The sequence below is a fragment of the Ornithorhynchus anatinus genome, chromosome 9, assembly GCF_004115215.2.
Source record: "Ornithorhynchus anatinus isolate Pmale09 chromosome 9, mOrnAna1.pri.v4, whole genome shotgun sequence".
Classification (NCBI taxonomy): Eukaryota; Metazoa; Chordata; class Mammalia; order Monotremata; family Ornithorhynchidae; genus Ornithorhynchus; species Ornithorhynchus anatinus.
Genome location: NC_041736.1, coordinates 2,290,892 through 2,306,867, shown reverse-complemented (window position 1 = coordinate 2,306,867; position 15,976 = coordinate 2,290,892). Strand labels below are relative to the sequence as shown.

Here is a 15,976-nt window from a genome sequence, read left to right as displayed (position 1 = left end):
TTTGCTTCTATCCACCCCAGCGCTTAATACAGTGCCTGCTGCATAGTAAGCGCTTAACAAATACCAAAATTACTCGACGCTTACAACAGTGCTTGGCACATAGTAAGGGCTTAACAAATACCATCATTATTAATAGGTAATCTACCCCATCTTGCAGACGAGAAAACTGAGGCACAGAGAAGTTAAGTGTCTTCCCCAAGGACACACAGTAGGCAAGTGATGGAGCTGGGATTAGAACCCAGATCACCTGCCTCCCCGGACCTGTGCTCTTTCCACTTGGCCACACTGTTTTTTAACATCCTCTCTCTTCGATTGTGAGACCCGCGTGGGACGCAGGCTGTGCCGAGTCAGATAAGTCAGTAGCGTTTACTGAGCACGCACGCAGAGGACTGTACTACAAGCTTAGGAAAGTACAACATATCAGTCAATCATAATAATTAACTGCTTATTGTGTGCAGAACACTGTACTAAGCGCTTGGGGGAGTACAATATAGCAACGTTGGTAGATAGTTCCCGGCCCACAGTTCAGCTTGCGGGCAGGGATTGTCTCTCTTTATTGCCGTATTGTATTTTCCAAGTGCTTAGTACAGTGCTCGGCACACAGGTCGCGCTCAGTAAATACGATTGAATGAATGAATCTGGTATCTACCCCAGTGCTTAGAATTCAATAAGCACTTACTAAGTAGTGCCGTTATTCGGTTAGGATTCTCTGATAAATAAACTTTGACTTTGGCACACAATGGGCGTGTAATAATTGAGCTCCCGACAACACACTTTACTGAAACAGTTTTTCAGAGTAAACCCAGTTCTGAACCCCTGGAAAGCTCTTCAGATGGGGTTGCTGTTTTTAAGACATCTTTTTTTCTTTATTCCTCTTGGAAATGATTTGTGGTTGTGGTGATTCCTGCAGTGTGTGGGGAAACCCTTGTGTTATATTTTCCTGACATGTCAGTAATTAACTCGCATCTCAACTGTTTGTTGTCTCAACTATTACAGCCATTTACCAAAAATAACATTTTAATTTTAGTTTCCTTTCCTTAGGTTCACGTTCCTTCGCCTTTTTTTTTTCCCTGTGGCTTCTTAGGTCTTTATTAAATCTGCTATCCCCGGTCCGCTTCCATGAGCCAGAAGAAGGCAATAAAGCTTGCCTTCGGCCCCATCAAATGCAGTGAGAAATGAAGATCACAGGGAAATAACTCGACCAGGATCGTGCTCCCCTATCCCTCAGCGCCAGGCCCCGCTGGGTGCCATTTTCTCAGTGTGACATCATTTTCCTCTGTGGAGCTGAGTGCTCCTCCATCTGAGTGACTGAGAGGACAGTGCTCCGCTTATAGTTAGCACTCAGTAAATACTACCGGTGAGGATGATGTTGATGACAAGAGACCTGGATCTGGCTAGCACTTCCATCAATCATCTGGACACCAAATTCAGATTTTAAGGGGAGAGGGAGAGAGATTCTGGCCCACGGCCATTTCTCCAGCATCGAAGTCATCTCCTTTACAAAGCCCTTGGGTTAGGTAGGGCATGAAAGAAGAAAGAACAATAATAATAATAATAAAATCATAATAATCGTGGTATTTGTTAAGTGCTTTCTATATGCCAGGTGCTGTACTAAGCGCCGAGTAGCTTAGTGAAAGTTAAGAGAAGCAGCCTGGCTTAGCGGAAAGAGCACGGGCTTGGGAGTCAGAGGTCATGGGTTCTAATTCCAGCTTTGCTACTTGTCAGCTGTGTGACTTGGAGCAAGTCACTTCACTTTTCTGGACCTTTCATTCATTCATTCAATAGTATTTATTGAGCGCTTACTATGTGCAGAGCACTGTACTGAGCGCTTGGAATGAACAAGTCGGCAACAGACAGAGACGGTCCCTGCCGTTTGACGGGCTTACAGTCTAATACCTCACCTGTAAAATGGGAATTAAGACTGTGAGCCCCATGTGGAGCAACCTGATTACTTTGTATCTACCCCAGCTCTTAGAACAGTGCTTGGCACATTGTAAGTGCTTAACAAATTTTTTTTTTTAAAGTGCTGGGGTGGATACAAGCTGATCAGGTTGGACTCAGTCCCCGTCCCACATAGGGCTCACCGTCTTAATTCCCATTTTCAGATGAGGTAACTGAGGCCCAGAGAAGTAAAACAGTTTGCCCATGATCACGCAGCAGACATTTGGCAGAGTCGGGATTTGAACCTAGGTATTTGTTGGTAACAAAATACCAACATTATTATTCTCCAGTGAAAGCAGGATACCCAAACAGATGCTTCACTGAACTGGCATAGGACTTTTGCAAGCCAGGGGAACAGAACAATAATAATAATGTTGATATTTGTTAAGCGCTTACTATGTGCAGAGCACTGTTCTAAGCGCTGGGGAAGATACAGGGTAATCAGGTTGTCCCACGTGTGGCTCACGGTCTTCCTCCCCATTTTACAGATGAGATAACTGAGGCACAGAGAAGTTAAGTGACTCGCCCACAGTCACACAGCTGACAAGTGGCGGAGCTGGGATTCGAACCCATGATCTCTGTTTGACTCCCAAGCCCGTGCTCTTTCCACTGAGCCACGCTGCTTCTGTTTTTAGGAACATGAGGATGCCCAGTCTCCTGCCATAAGCGGGAGCAGAGAGAACTGTTGGGAGGGAACTGCGACAAACAGGCCAAACTGGAGGTCGAGGAGGGGGTCATGAGAAAGGCAGTGTTGTCTATGGGAGAGAACATGTGAATGGGAGCCAGAGGTTCTGGGTTCTAATCCCAACCTCTCCACTTGTCTGCTGTGTGGCCTTAACTTTTCTGGGACTCAATTTCCTCATCTGTAAAAGGGAGAGGAAATAGATGTCTTCCTCTTATCTAAACTGTGAGCCCCATATGGAACAGGGATGCGCCTGATCTGGTTATTTTGCACCTCCCCCAGAGCTTAGCACAGTCCTTGACACGCAGTGAGAGCTGAACAAATTGTGGCGCAATTATTACACATGTGGTGCGGAAGCTGGGTGGCATAGAGCTAGGTGGCATTCAGCTTGGAGGTCAGAGTTTTAATCTTTTCACACAGACTCAAGCTTTCTCCAATTTCTCGCCCACGTCCTGCCTCTGGCCTGTAACGCCTCCGTCTTCACAATAACAGACGATGACTCTCCCCACCTTTGGAGTCTTTTGAAAAGCACATCACCGTGAGGCCTTCCCCAACTAAGCCCTCGTTTCCTCTTTACCCACTCCCTTCAGCGTCACCCTTGCACTTGGCTTTGAACTCTTTCTTCCTTCAATCGTACCTATTGAGCGCTTACTGGGTGCGGAGCTCTGAACTGAGCACTTGGGAACTACAATTTAGCAACAGATAGAGACAATCCCTGCCCATAACGGGCTCACAGACTTCACCCCTCCCTCAGCCCCAAGGCACATCGCCGTAATTTATTAATATTCACGTCTGTCTCCCCCTCTAGACTGTAAGATCATGGTGGGAGAGACTGTATCTGTTTATTGCTATAGGGTATTCCCCCAAGTGCTTAATAAATAGAGTGCTCTGCACATAGTAAGCACTCAGTAAATACCACTGACCGATCGATCGATTGTTCACCTCCAAACAGAGGTCTGAAATCTGGTGCTGAGCAGCAAAGAAACGGTGACGGGGCCTCCCTGATCATCCTAGGAGACGGGAGATGAGCGGCAGCAAGGAGATACACACCAGAGACCACTGCCGGTCAGGGTGGAGGACAGTCAGCGAAAAGACAACGACAAAGATAGCCAGACTTACAGCCACCCTCCTATTCCCTGTCCCTGATAATAATAATAATGATCATGGTGCTCGTTAAGTACTTACTATGTGCTAAGAACTGTTCTAAGTGCTGGGGTCGATTCAACATAATCAGGTTGGACACAGTACCTGACCCACGGGGGCTCACAGTTTTAATCCCCATTTTACAGATGAGGTAACTGTGGCACAGAGAAGTGAAGAGACTTACCCAAAGTCGCAGAGCAGACAGATGGCGGGGTCGGGATTAGAACCCACTACATCTGACTCCCAGGCAGGTGCTTTTTCCACTAGGCCACGCTGTCCCTATGGAAGATTTCTTACACGGCCGCCCTAGATCATGATTATGCCTCTTGACCCTTGGAGTCTTCTACCCCTTGCATCAAGTAACAGTATGGCGTAGGGGGTAGAGCACACGCCTGGAAGTCAGAAGGTCATGAGTTCTAATCCCAGCTCTGCCACTTATCTGCTGTGTGACCTTGGGCAAGTCACTTAACTTCTCCATGCCTCAGTAACCTCATCTCGAAAATGGGGATTAAGACTATAAGCCCCATGTGGCAGCGTGGCTCAGTGGAAAGAGCATGGGCTTCGGAGTCAGAGGTCATGGGTTCGACTCCCGGTTCTGCCACTTGTCAGCTGTGTGACTGTGGGCGAGTCACTTCGCTTCTCTGTGCCTCAGTTACCTCATCTGTAAGATGGGGATTAACTGTGAGCCTCACTGGGACAACCTGATTACCCTGTATCTACCCCAGCGCTTAGAACAGTGCTCTGCACATAGTAAGCGCTTAACAAATACCAACATTATTATTATGTGGGATAGGGACTGTGTCTGTCTTGACTACCTTGTATCTACCCCAGCACTTAGAACAGTGCTTGTCACATAGTAAGTGCTTAACAAATAGCACAATCATTATCATTATAATTGTTATTATTATCATTATCATTATCATTATCATTATTATATTATATTATATATTATATTATATTATCATTATTATATTATCATTATAATTGTTATTATTATTATCAGCACATAGTTATTATTATTATTAGAAGCAGCGTGGCTCACTGGAAAGAGCACGGGCTTTGGAGTCAGAGGTCATGGGTTCGAACCCCGGCTCTGCCACTTGCCAGCTGTGTGACTTTGGGCAAGTCACTTAACTTCTCGGTGCCTCAGTTCCCTCATCTGTAAAATGGGGATTAAGACTGTGAGCCCCACGTGGGACAACCTGATTCCCCTATGTCTACCCCAGCGCTTAGAACAGTGCTCGGCACATAGTAAGCGCTTAACAAATACCAACATTATTATTATTATTATTATTATTATTATTATCAGCAATCATCCCATACCCAACAGCTCTTTTTACCAATTCTTGCCCCATATATATCAGATCTCTTCACCAACACTCCCAGTTTACTTATCAGTGTCTACCAACTCTGTTATATTATACTCTCCCAAGTGTTTAGTACAGTGATCTGCATGCAGTAAATGCTCAGTAAATGTGATTGATCGATCGATTGATTGATCTTCATGACTTCTCCCCCCTTATTTATGAGCCCTCCTCATAGAGGAGCAGCTCAGTGTAATGGATAGAGCACAGCCCTGGGAGTCAAAAGATCATGGGTTCTAATTCTACCCCGCCACTTGTCTGCTGTGTGGCCTCGGGCAAACCACTTCACTTCTCTATGCCTCACTTTTGTCATCTGCAAAATGGGGATGAAGACGGGGAATCCTGTGCGGGACAGGGCCCGTGTCCAACACGATTTGTTTATATTCACCTCAGCGCTTAGTACAGTGCCTGACACATAGGCAGCGATTAAATTATCATTACTCACCAGCTTTATCCCTTTATATATCAGCTCTCTTCACCAGCTCTCCCTTTTACCTAGCAGTTCTCATCACCAGCTCTCTCCCCTTACATATTACTGATCTTCATCAACTTTGCTTCTCTTACGTATCAGCTCTCTTCAGCGGCTCACTCCAGCTTGCGCTCTTCCCTCTTCCCAAACTCACCTTCTAACTGTCCCTCACTTTCAAATAATTTGCCTCTGATCTGTCACTCACTGTTCCCTCAGCCTGGAATACCCTCCCCCCTCAAATCTGCCAGACCACTTTTGACACCTTCAAAGCCCTCCCGAAATCCCGCTTTTTTCAAGAAACTTTCCCTGATTATTTTGAAAGCATCCTAAGTCATTTGAACACAACAGCCACCCTAAGCATTTAGGTATTTTTTGCCATCCTCAGAACTTACGCACACATGTATCTTCACTTGTATATTCAATTATTTATTCAGCCGTTTCATCCTGACATATTCATTTTATTCCGTCTGCTTCCACTATTTTTAATTTATGTCCTCTAACTCCTCCATTAGGTTATGAGATTTCTGAGGTTACGGAACACAGGTCTTGAGTCTGCTGCATTTTCCCAAGCACTTAACAAAGTGTTTCACTGCTAATAATTCTCCCTCTAGAATGTAAGCTCCTTGTGGGCAGGAAATGTGACTATTAACTCTGTTTTATTATACTCTCCCAAACATTTTGTACGGTGTTCTGCACACGGTAAATGCTCAATACATAGCACTGATTGAATGACAATATAAATGGTGGTATTCTTTAAGCACTTACTATGTGCCAAGCATCGTACGCAGCACCGGGGTAGATTCAAAACACTCAGTTCACACAGAATCTGTGTCCCGCTCCCCGCTCCACAGCACTTGTGTATATATGTACATAATTGTCATTCTATTAATTTTATTAATGATGTGTATATTTCTATAATTCTATATATTTATTTTGATGCTATTGATGCCCGTCTACTTCTTTTGTTTTGTTGTCTGTCTCCCCGCTTCTAAAGTGTGAGCTCGTTGTCGGGTAGGGATTGTCTCTATCTGTTGCCGAACTGTACTTTCCAAGCACTTAGTACAGTCCTCTGCACACAGTAAGCGCTCAATAAATACGATTGAATGAAATACAATTGAATAAGGAGGAGGCAGAACAGGTATTCAATCCTCATGTTACAGATGAGGAAACTGAGGTTACAGCAAAGTGATGTACCCAAGTGGCAAGTGGCAGAAAAGTGATCAGAACCCAGGTCCTCTGACTACCAAGCCTAACCTCTTTCCCCTAGGCCACGTTGCGTTCTTTGACTCAGTAGGAACCCAATAAATACCACTGATCAGCTGATTGATAGGGAGGGGAGGGGGCTTCCTGGGATCACCGGCGAGCCACGCTGGACCACTGTTATTGGGAGGGAACGTCTTTCTCCCACTCACTTCTGTGTCACCCTGACTTGTTTATTGTGAATAAATTCACCCCACCTCCCAGCCCCACAGCACTTATATATGTATATATCTGTCATTAATTTATTTCTGTTACATCTGTCTCCCTCTCTCGACTGTAAGCTCATTATGGGCAGGGAATGTGCCTATTTATCGTTATATCGTACATTCCCGAGTGCTCGGTATAGTGCTCTGCACACAGTAAGTGCTCAGTAAATACACCCGAATGACATTCTGCAGTGGAGAGTCCACTATTCGCGTGAAACGAAAGGGCCAAAGGCAGCGGTGGCGTGACAATGAGCAGGGCCCAGATTTGGGCAGGAGCGGTCTCAAGTCTTCTGTTGTGGAATGCCCAGATCAAAGCTGCCGTCCAGCCTGGCACGGGCTCTTCCCAGAGCCACCCTCCCCGACTCCCGTTTCCCGAGCCGTCAGCCTGATGGGGCACATCCCCGGGGTCCACAGGGTCCCAGCGGCCAATGAGTAGGCCCAGTGTTCCAGTGGGTCCCTAAGGATGCCGAAGTGCATCTCCAGGGGACACCGGGGCTGCCCTGGGCTCTTGCAGGGGAAAAGAGAGGACTGGGAAGGCCTGCTCCAAACAGTGACCATTCATTCATTCATGTTTATTGAGTGCTTATTGTGTGCAGAGCATTGTACTAAGTGCTTAGCACTGTACTTTAAGCACTTAGCACTCCAGGACCCTCCTAACTGGGTCACCCCCTGCCTGTCCAGGAAAGGATGGGCCTGGCAGCAGTTGCTGACTCCAGAAGAAATGCTGGGCAGGGGGAGTTTGCTGAGGGTCAAAGGACCCTCTTAAAGCCCCGCAGGACACATGGGGACAAGTGGAGGAGGGAGAGTGTGACTATGTCTGACCGAATATCTGGTATCTGCTCCAGTGCTTAGCATAGTGCTTGGCACATACTAAGACTTGACAAATACCATCACCATGATTCATTCAATCATATTTATTGAGCACTTACTGTATACGAAGCTCTGTACTAAGCACTTGAGCTCTAAATGATTCTTCTTATTATTATCATTATCATTGTCATCATCATTATTACCTATAGAGATAGAATCAACTAGTCCTCAGAACAATCGTGGTGATGATGATGACGATGATGATGATGATGATAGTTAAGCACTTATGAGTTTAAGTACAGTGCTTTGCACACAGTAAGCGCTCAATAGAGGTAGGATCATCTTGTCCTCACAGTGTCGCAGAGAGAGGCAAGGACCATTGTCTCCATTTTACAAATATGGAAACTGAGGCTCAGTGAGGTTTCAGAGGGAGAGGAGGGACACGATCCTTGGTCTCCTGATTCCCAGCCCCGACTCTTTTCCCTGGAATTCCACCGGGAGCCAATCACTTTGCTCCGCATCCTCAGTGCTCTGCACACAGTAAGCGCTCGATAAATATGATTGAATGAATGAATAAATGAATCTCTCAGCTTCCAATCGAACGGAGATCAGAACTCTCCCCTCTCAGCCCATCTGTATCTCTGCACTTTAACCACAGTGGATGCTACTTCTTGGATAATGGGTTTGGGGCAGCAATTGACCACTGAAGATGGCTTCGGGCTCCTTAGCATTGCTACCGCACTGTACTCTACCGCCAACCCTCAGTGGCCCCGTTTGTGATTAATGGCATTAGACATCCTCCTCGATGCTAGAGTCCTCAAACGTCAGGATTGCACATGCCTAGAGTCCGGGAAAAACAGGGCCGAGGTGGCCGTTGAGGGGAGAGAAGAAACAGTAATCAGGGAAAGCATCCTGGAGGAAGTGGGCTTTCAGGGGAGAAGATGGTCCCAGAGAGTAGCCCCATATCTACGTATCTAGCCAAAGCATTTTAATGTCTGTCTCCCCCTCTAGACTTTAAGCTCCTTGTGGGCAGGAAACGGGTCTACCAACTCTGTTACCTGGTGCTCTCCCAAGTGCTCAATACAGAGCTCTGCACATAATGAGTGCTCAGTAAACATCATTGATTGATTGATTGATTGCCCAAGGACGTAGGTAGGTTTCAGTAGGTCTGGATGGTGCAACAGTGTTTGCAGGGGGCTCTGACAGGACATTAGTGACGTCAAAAGGTGCAGAGCTGTCAGGAAATCAAGGTACAGAGGTTTCAAACACAATCACCCTCTTTCCCAAATTAGACCCCAGGAAGTGAAAATGGCTCTCAGTCCTTGTTACTTTTCGGGGTACCAGGTAGGAGTCAGGGCAGACCAGGTACAGAGACAACCAGGGGCTGGTGGATAGATCTAATTGCTCATGTAGTCTGAGTTGAATTTATAGGCTGGGTTACCCGAATACGTGAGAGAAATTCAGCAAGAGAACCCAGCACGTTTTCTAAATCGCTTGCTTTCCTCTAGCTTTACATCCTCTGAACAGCCCAAGCTTACAGGGGGCAGACTTACATGTGAATTTTTACCTGTAATGGGGAATTGAGGCTGTGAGCCCCATGACTTCTCTGTGCCTCAGTTACCTCATTTGTGAAATTGGGGATCGAGACTGTGAGCCCCATCTGGGACAGGGACTGTGTCCAACCCGATTTGCTTGTATGCCCCAAGCATTTATTACATTGCCTGGCACATAGTAAGCACTGAAAAAGTATCATTATTATTATTATTATTATTATTAATAAATGCAGAGGCAGATACGCTTTATCCATATCTGTAATTTATTTATGTACATTAATGTCTACCTCCCCGTCTAGACTGCCAGGTCGTTGTGGGCAGGAAATGTGCCTATCAACTCTGTTGTATTGTATTCTCCCAAGCAATTAGTACAATGCTCTGCGCCCTGTAAGTGCTCAATAAATGGCCTTGTAGATAGAGCACAGGCCTGGGAGTCCGACGGTCACGGGTTCTAATCCCGTCTCTACCACTTATCTGCTGGGTGACCTTCTCTGGGCCTCATGTACCTCATCTGTAAAATGAGGATTAAAACTGTGAGCCCTGTGTGGAACAAACAGGGACTGTGTTGAGTGCTATTTGATTGTCTTCCCCTCAGTGCTTAGTACTGCGCCTGGCACGCAGTAAGCACTTAACAAATACCACAGTCAATATTATTATTATTGTTATTATTATTATTAAATCCAATTGATTGATTGAGTGATTCTGGCTTCACCAGAGAATCCTGCTACACAAGGGGCTCAGTGACTACACGAGCTTTAGGGGCGCTTGGAAATGTTTCATTTGCCCACGGAAACAGAAACAACAAGGCAAGGTAGTCCCTTTGCCAGCATCACCCAACCTCCGCACACAGATTTCCCACAAATCCTCCCCGGGGAGCTGTGAAGAGGGCCAAGGCAGCCTTCAGAGAAAGAAAACAACCCTCTGCCACGGCGACCTGAGATCACCATCTGCCGGTCACTTGGTATGATCTCCAAGTTGATCTCCAACACTGTCCGCTCTCTTACCACCCACTCTCCCGGGCAAATCAGCATGAAAATCACCCCATTTGCCCGCTCCCTGCTTCTAATGACAACTCCTCAGATGAGTCAGCTCTGCCACTTAACTACTGTGTGATCTTGGGCAAATGATTTAACTCCTCTTATGGCTCGGTTTCCTCCTCTGTGAAATGGGGAGTCAGCGGAGGGCGCGGAGGACTCAGGTGTGAACCGCTAGAGGTGAACGTGCAGGTCGATGAGAAAACTACTTTCCAAAGGCTCAAAAGCGGCCTGCTTTCTTCCTCTCGAATCCTCTTTGAGCACCCAGCTCTGTTCAGAGACAATTTAGCTAGGCTGAGAAGTAAGTGCTTTCAGTTAGACATTAGGAAAAAAAAAAAAAGCAACAGATCCGGATGTAGAAAATACCCAGAAGGAGAGAGAGGAAATGGGGTAAAATAATTACTGTTAAAATAATAGCAAACTCGAGGGGAAGGAGGGGAGTGACCCAGGCCTTGGATGTTTTTCTCCAATCTAACAGGTGTTTAGATCCACTTGGGCGGCTTGGCTACTTTAGGGCTGTCAGAAATGGTAAAATCCAATCTCAGTGAGTTGTCCTGACACCCAACAACATGAAAAAGCAAAACCCACTTGGATCTGTTTCGCCAGATGAACAGACATTCAAAGCAGACAGAAGCACTTTTAGATCCCATGAGGCTGTATTTTGATGTCTTGTGTTTTAAACCAATAAATAAGTTATGCCTGCCTTTTCCTGTTACCTTAGCCTAATAGCTATTTTGGAGAAAGCAAGATAGGGATGGGTTTACATACCCGATCACATCTATAAATGGTTCTGGAAATCTTTACCGAGGTGTGGAAGTGTGTTTCTAAGTAGGTTAGTCTGTTTCTAGGTGGTGGAACTGTTTCTTATTAGATTTGTGTCTTTCCGGGTTGGGGAAAAGTGTTTTTTTAGTAGGTTTGTGTGTTTCTAGGTTGCGAAACCTTACTCTCAGTTTGTTTCAGGCAGGGAACATGTCTGCCAACTCTACTGTATTGTACTTTCCCAAACAGTACAGGGCTCCACACGTAGTAAGCGCTCCATAAATACCTCTGAGGATGGTGAAAGTGTGTTTGTTAGTAACTAGGTTTGTATGTTTCTAGTTGGTGGAAATGTGTTTCTAAGATTAGTGTATTTCTAGATTGTGGAAATGTATTTATTAGTAGGTTTCTGTATTTCTAGGTTTTGGAAGTGTGGTTCCTAGTGAGTAGGTTTGTGTGTTTCTTGGGGATGGAAATGTGTTCCTTAGTTGGTTTATGTATTTCTAGGTTGTGTCAATGTGATTTTAAGTGTACACAATTTTGAGCATGGAAAGAATAGTGTGTGTGTGTGTGCGCGCGCGCGCGCACGTGTCCATCTCAAGGAATTTGTGGGGGGGCTTGCCTAAATCCATTTTAGTTTCTTGGGTCCTCCCTGCAGTGTGAAAAATGCGTTGGAATCCAGTAGTTTAGAGAATGCATGGGAGGTGCAAAATCAATATATGTTCACTTAGAACTGGAGAGAGAGAAGGAGCTCCTAATTGAGGAGTAAAAGCTGTGCTGAGCCGCCCCAGTAGGTGGAAAGAGGCTCTTTCAGGGAACATCAAAGAGTTTTCCAGGGAAAAATGTGGGATAAGAAGGTGAGCCAAAGAGGAAGTTCTGAAAAATGAAAGCTTCTTCTAGAGGGATTCAAGCATTCAGGCTAAGGTCCAGAAAGCCTTCAACGATAGCATTTCCATTTTTACCCCTAAAGGGCCAACCACTGGGAAAACTCCAGGGCAGATCTGGGTCATTTTTTTTTTTAAATAATATCTGTGAGGTGCTTACTATCTTCCAGGCACTGTCCTAAGTACAGGGGCAAATAAAAGATAATCAAGTTGGACACGTTCCATGACCCACAGGGAGTCTAAATTCCCATTTTACAGATAATTTAACTGAGGCCCAGAGAAGTGAAGTGACTTACCCAAGGTCACACAGTAGACATATGGTGGAGCCAGGATTAGAACACAGATCCTGACCCCCGGAACAGGGTCTTTTCTTCTTTACTTTAGGCCACACCACTTCTTTTTTTTTTTTTTAATTCCACCATTGGATAGGCAGTAAGCTGGTGAGAAGCAGTGAAGCCTAGTGGAAAGACCCCGGGTCTAGGAGTCAGGGAAACTGCGTTCTAATCCCGGCTCTGCCACCTGCTTACTGTTTGGCTTTGGGCAAGTCATTTAATTCTTCGATGGCTCAATTTCCTCAACAGTAAGATGGGGATTCAATACCTTTTTTCCCTCTTTCTTAAGATGGAGAGCCCCATGTGGAACAGGGATTGTGTTCATCCTGATTATTTTGTAGCTACTTCACTGCTTAGTACAGTGTTTGGTACACAGTAAGTATATAGCTCGTTGAGGTCAAGGAATATGTCTGCCAACTCTTTTGACTTTTACTTTCCTTAGTACAGTGCTCTGTACACAGTAAGCGCTCAATTAATACCATTAATGATGAAATCTCTACTTTTTCTTGGTGGTACACCAAGAGCAGACAAGTTAACCAATCTGTTCATCCCATATTATCGCCATATTTCCAGAGCTGAAAGGTGGAATACTGACTGAGACAAGGGAGTTTTCCCAGACATCACCGCACTGGTCCTGCCTGGCCTTTGCTCACTGACAAAGGTGGGTCCCACTGACAGTCTCTCTAGACTGTAAATTCGTTGTGGGCGGGGACACGTCTACCAACTCTGTTATATTGTACTCACCCAAGCACTTACTACAGTGCTCTGCACACAGTAAGTGCTCATTAAATATGATCGATTGATTGGACAGAGGCAGGCCCGTCCCCCGTGGGGCTCACCCCATACCGTCTACAGTTGGTTGAGTCTTCCCATATCCCGGCATTCATTCGGCTGGAGCCTTAGGCCCCAAGCAATACAAAAACTTCTTTGACCATCACTCCCTCTTTCTCTCCAAATTCCTGACCCTCCAGGGACTAACCTACTGTTGGATGAGGTTATTCAACAGATTTTTCTGGGATTTCTTTGCTCTTTCCACTTCATTCATTCAGTAGTATTTATTGAGCACTTAATAAGCACTGTATTAAGCGCTTGGAATGTACAATTCGGCAACAGAGACAACCTCTGCCCAATGACGGGCTCACAGTCTAAATGGGGGAGACTGCAAAGCAAAACAGAACGAAACAAGGCAACATCATCAAGATAAATAGAATCAGGGAGATATACACCTCATTAACAAAATAAATAGGGTAATAAATAATATACACAAATGAGCACAGTGCCGAGGGGAGGGCAAAGGGGTAGAGCAGAGAGTGGGAGGGGGGAGGGGAGAGGAGGGGGAGCCGAAGAAAAGGGGGGCTCAGTCTTGGAAGACCTCCTGGAGGAGGTGAGCTCTCAGTAGGGCTTTCAAGAGGGGAAGAGAGTTAGTTCGGCGGAGGTGAGGATGGAGGGCGTTCCGGGACAACGGTAGGACGTGGGCCAGGGATCGACGGTGGGATAGGCGTGAACGGGTTGAGCGGCAGAGGAGCGGAGCCTACAGGGTGGGCAGTAGAAAGAGAGAAGGGGGGTGAGGTAGGAGGGGGCAAGGTGATGGAGAGCTTTGAATCCCACTTGATTTTTAGCTCCTCAAAGGCAGAGATCTCGATTGCCTTCTCCCAAGTCCTTGGGCAGGTGGTTGGGCAAGCCATTTAACTCCTCTGTGGCTCAGTTTCCTCATCTGTAAAATAGGGTTTTAGGACCTTTTCTCCCTCCTACTTAAGATGGGGAGCCCCATGTGGAACGGGAACTGTGTCCAGCCTGATTATCTTGTATAATAATAATGCTGGTATTTGTTAAACGCTTACTATGTGCAGAGCACTGTTCTAAGCACTGGGGTAGATACAGGGTAGTCCGGTTGTCCCACGTGAGGCTCACAGTCTTAATCCCCATTTTACAGATGAGGTCACTGAGGCACAGGGAAGTTAAGTGACTTGCCCACAGTCATGCAGCTGACAAGTGGCAGAGCTGGGATTCGAACCCATGACCTCTGACTCCCAAGCCCGGGCTCTTTCCACTGAGCCACGCTGCTTCTCTACTTCAAGCCCCTCGATGGCAGAGATCATGACCTATAGCTTTATTGTAGCCGCCCAAGAGTTTAGCACAATGTTCAACACCCAGTAGGCACTCACCAAATTACTATGGACAGACTGACTCATCATTTAGGGTGAAAATTGGAGGGGGTGGGTTCCCTCAAAGTCTTGAAAATCTGAAAAACTTTAAGGGATTTGAAGCCCACGCAGCCCGCCATGTGACGCAGGTAAAACACACACCTCCGCTCTAGATCCAAGCCAAAAAGTGAGTCCCACTTGAGAGGCAAAGAGTTGAGGGGACCACAAGAGTTAAGGGGACCACAAGTTAACTACACAAAGCTCAAAGGATAGGACACATCTAAACCGACTCTTTGCACACAAGACAGTCCTATCGCATCCACCTAGAGGAAATCCTCGCACCACTCGAACCCGCAGTCAACAGGGGAACGCATAGAACACGCACGTCTTTTCGGCCTTTGGGCAGAAATGAGTTCAAAGAGAGGGTCGTTGGGTTGCGGGGCGCATCGACTGATCTAGGGGGAGGACGGGGCACCTCCATGCTGATATATTCCGCCGTAGCGGAGCCGGGGTGAGGCTGAAGGGTCGTGCCGTATCCATTCGCTCCCGCTCTCTAATCACTACCTGTCCCCTGGGCCCATGTAAAGTTTAAAGCCACTTACCTTGGGGCGAGGGATGCTTCTTTGTCTCGGCTGCCATCGATTTGGAACAGCCTCAACCAAACCGGAAAAAGCTCAAGTCACATGTCGTAAGTTTGCCTGGGTCTCTTGCTGGTAAGGCTTACAGGAGGGCAGCAGGAAGAGAGCAAAAATGAGCAGATTTTTAAATGAAACCACTTCCTGCTGCTAAAATTCAGTTAACCACACCTATCACCTTATTTCACGACTTTGCAAATGTCCTTGTATAGCCAGTCAGTCAGTGAACAAATACGATTGCTCATTTCCAGAAAAAAAAAACACGCTTACTCTTTTTGCACATTTAGACGAGAGGAGGTACTTTTGCGGTCGAAAAGGAAGCAAGGAGAGGAACAGGCAAGCTAAACACGGAGAAAACTTCCCTTTTCTTCCACTTCTAGCAAGGCTGTGAAAAATACACACGAACACACATTTTTGTACAACTTTAGTGGCACATTTTTACACTCCCGAGTATTGAGGCACAGTAGGGGAGTGATCCGATGATTTTCGGCGACTCTTCCAAACAGGAGGAGGATTTGTGCCACAGATGGTTTATCCGCTCAGTGTTCACCTGCCCCATCGACACTCACCCATCCCACACTCCCTCCACCCGCACAATCCCCCATCCAATTTTATATGTGACTACCATATAACGTGATTACTACTCTTGATAAACTTTACTGTGAGCAAAGTGGTGGGGAAGAGACAAGTTGATTAGGTCAGTCATAATCCCTGACCCATGTGGATTTTACAATATAACTGATCTGCATAAATGAGGACACTG

General features: G+C 46.1%; 1 protein-coding gene across 3 annotated transcripts in view; it reads right to left on the bottom strand.

Moving 5' to 3' along the window:
- Positions 1 to 15,300, bottom strand: part of ARHGAP15 (Rho GTPase activating protein 15) — a 388,578-nt gene extending 373,278 nt beyond the window's left edge. Inside the window, exon 1 of one of the 3 annotated variants that reach the window (XM_039913099.1) lies at positions 15,181 to 15,300. The gene's annotated coding sequence lies outside the window, so the exon portion shown is untranslated. The remainder of the gene's footprint in view (positions 1 to 15,180) is intronic. The other 2 variants (XM_029072347.2, XM_029072345.2) reach the window with 2 other exon arrangements.
- Between the last annotated feature and the right edge of the window lie 676 nt (positions 15,301 to 15,976).